The following is a 3,677-nucleotide window of genomic DNA, read 5'->3' as shown; positions in this document are numbered from 1 at the left end:
GCGTGGCGCAGGAGCCCCGCGCAGGAGCAGGCTTCGCCGCGGCCGGAGGCGCCAACCTCGAGGGGCAGGAAGTCCCCGCCCGCGTGCGGAAGCCGCGGCTTCCTGAAGTCTGGCCGGGGTGCGGCGGAGCCTCCCGCGGGCCGGGGCCCTACGCGAGGGGCGGGTGGGGCAGGGGTCCCGGGAGGTGTCCGACTGGCACGCCCGGGCTGTGTGCGGAGCGCGTGCGCCCGCTCGTCACCCACCCACCCTCCCCGGAAGGGGCTTCCCGGTCGTCCCGCGCTGCCGTGCCGAGACAGACAGCGACCCCAGGGGCGCTTACCTCCCAGAGGGCTGTCCGCCCGACAAGGTGTCTTCCCTGAGAGACAGCAGGATCCCTTCAGGAAGTGAGTGACTGATCGACGAGAAAAACCTGTGGAGCCCTCAGGGCAAGTCAGCGGCCCCCAAAGGCTGCAGCTGGTCAAGGTTTAGACCTGGGACTGAGGAGGCAAACACGTCTATCTGGGCTGAAGGCAGGAGGCTGCATTCTCGTAACCCCTGGCTAGCTGTCACCGTGCGCCAGCGGCGGTGGCCCTGCACGGCTGCGTGTTAACTCACCGTCACTCGTCTGGCACTTGAACCGGGCGCCCTGTGCAAGACTGCTGTTTCGGTTTCATGATGGAGGACACCCACGGGGAGCCGTTCCCGGTTCCCCTTACGACCGTGCAGCTAAGACCCCCACACACACCCCAGGTTCCTCTTCCCCTTCTCCTCCAGGAAGCCAGCTTGAAGTCCATAGGGGCCTACCCGCCTGAGACAGCTGTGCCTGCTAGGGTGACTAGAGGAGGGGTCCCTCCTTCATCCCCACTGCTAAGCTGACGCCTGTGTTCAACAAGCCCCATTTCCCCCAAGCAGCCACTGTAGGGTTCTCTGCCCAAAGGAAGAAAACGCTGTGCCCACCCCTCCATCAGTGACTCAGTTCCACAATGCCCTGGGGTCCAACTTACTGAGCCTACCGTGCGTGCCAGGCTCACACTGGGCACAGAAGCACGGTGCTTGGTGGAGCAGAGCCAGGCTCTTGCCCACTGAGCTCCCTGTGACGTGGCAAAAGCCTCAGCAGATAGTGCTTAAGCCTGCATCCAGTTGAGGGGACAGTCTAAAAGTCTCCCAAAGGGGCTGGGGATTTAGCTCAGCGGCAAAAGCGCCTGCCTGGCATGCGCAAGGTCGTGAGTTCGGTTCCTGGTACCGGAGAAAAGCCAATAAATAAATAAATAAATAAAAGTCTCCCAAAGAACACCTGAGCTGAAATCAGTCGCTGGGACAGAAAGGGACCCAGGACTCAAGTGAAGCAGCCCAGTAAGCAGAGTCGCCGTATCACCACCAGTGGAAGGCTCAGAGGCTTTTAAAATCTGAAACTGGAAAAAATAAATCAAACTCTATCTTCTCAACCAATTATCTTGAACTCACCTAGACACGGTTTGAGTCCTAAGACATTTTTTTGTTGTTGTCTTTTTGAGACGGGTTCTCACTATGCAGTTTAGGCTGGTCTTGAGCTCACTTTGTAGCCCAGGCTGGTCTCGAACTCAAAATGATCCTCCTGCCTCAGCTTCCAGAGTGCTGGGATTACAGGCATATGTCACCACGCCTGGCAAGTCCTAAGACATTTTCACAGGAGCTGTGGGCTGAAAACCAGCACTCTTTTCCCCTCCTTGATACTGGCATTTTTTTAATTACTATTTTAAAGGGAAAAATAAAGCAAAATTTCAAACAAAATTTCAAGATAATAGGAGGATAACAGTGGTATTGTTATCTTTAACTTGTCCAATAGTAGCACAAACCTTTCCTTTCAATTAACTGACAAATTAGTGGTATAATTACCCTATCATATATATATTTGCTTTTCCCTCCTTTCTTTCCAATTTCTCTTTCCTTCAGAACAATTTCTTCTCATTTTATGATATACATTGTACATTGTTGGATCATATTTACTCTTTCAGCTCACACTAGGGAGATAATACCATGTTTGTACATGTGCACCTGGTTTATTTCACTTATGAGTATGGTCTTGTGTTGCATCCATCCTTCCTTATGGCTTTTACCAGATGGAGATAAACGCCATGTATTCCAATTTTCTGTAGGGTTTTTGTCATGAATGGGTGCTGAACTTTGTCAAAAGCTTTTTCTGCATCTATTGAGATGATCAGATGATTTTTGTCTTTTGTTCTATTGATATGGTATATTACATTTATTGATTTACGTATGCTGCCCCACCTCTGCATCCCTGAGATGAATCACACTTGGTCATAATGTATAATCTCCCTGATGATTTGCTGCATTCTTTTTGCCAGCACCTTACTGAGGATTTTTGCATTTGTGTTCTTTAGGAACATGAACCTGTAATTCTCTTTCTTAGTTAGATCCTTGTCCGGTTTTGGTATCAGGGTAATGCTTGCTTCCAGGAGTAAAGTTGGGAGTACTGCTTCTCTTTTACTTTCACTAAAGAGTTTAAGAGATAGTGGTGTTAAGTCTTCTCTAAGTTTCTTGTAGTGTTTAGCAGTGAATCCATCAGGGCCTGGGCTTTTCTTTGTTGGTGGGTTTTTAATTACATCTTTGATTTCATTGATTGATATTACTTTATTTCACATTTTTATATCTTCTAGGAATCTGTCCATTTCTTCTGCATTTTCCATCTTATTAAAATATAAGTTTTCAATGTAGGTGTAGATGATCTTCTGGATTTCTGCAGGGTCTGTTCTGATTTCAGCCTTTTCATTTCTAATTGCGTGGGTTTCAGTCTTTTCTTTTTTTGATATAGTTGTATAAAGGTTTGTCAATTTTATTCAGTCTTTCAAAGAATGACCTCTTCTATTCATTGATTCTTTGTATTGTTTTCTTAGTCTCCAGTGCCTTAATTTCTGCTCTGATCTTTATAATTTCTGCACTTGTGTGAGCTTTTAGCTTAGCCTGCCCTTCTTTTTCTAGAAGTTTCAGATTCACCATTAAGTTGTTCATTTGCGCTTGCTCTGTTTTCCTGATATGGGCATTCACTGCTATAAATTTACGTCTTAGGATGGCTTTCATTATGTCCCATAAATTCTGGTATGTTGTACTGTCACTATCATTCTATTGTGGAAACTGTCTAATTTCTTCTTTAATTTCATCTGTGACCCACTGGTTGTTCAGGAGAGTGCTTTTTAATTTCAGCGGGTTTATGAAGTTCTTGTGGTTTCTTTGGCCATTGATTTCCAATTTCACTGCACTATATGCATGGGATAATTTCAATTCCTTTGCATTTACTGAAGCATTTTCTTTGAATGTGGTCTATTTTGTGGTATATTTATGAAAATGACCCATGTGCAGCTGAGAAGAATGTGTATTCTAATGTTGTGGGGTGGAATACTCTGTAGACATCTACTAAGTCCATTTGTTCTAATATTTCATTGTTGACTTTTTGTCTAGTGGATCCCTTTTTGTGACAGTGGGGTATTGAGATTCCCCAATACAATTGCATTAGTGCTTGTTTGATTTTTCATGCCTGTTAATATTTGTTTTATATAGTTGGATGCACTGGTATTTGCAGCATATATATTTATGACTGTTATCTCTTCCTCTGGGTTGTTCCCTTTACAAGGATGTAGTGACCTTCTTTATCTCTCAATCAATCTTGGCTTGTAATTCACTTTGTCTGCAAATAGGATAGC

The sequence above is a fragment of the Chinchilla lanigera genome, unplaced genomic scaffold (genome assembly GCF_000276665.1).
Source record: "Chinchilla lanigera isolate Chin_1 unplaced genomic scaffold, ChiLan1.0 scaffold00131, whole genome shotgun sequence".
NCBI lineage: Eukaryota > Metazoa > Chordata > Mammalia > Rodentia > Chinchillidae > Chinchilla > Chinchilla lanigera.
Note: the sequence above shows the minus strand (reverse complement) of the source record.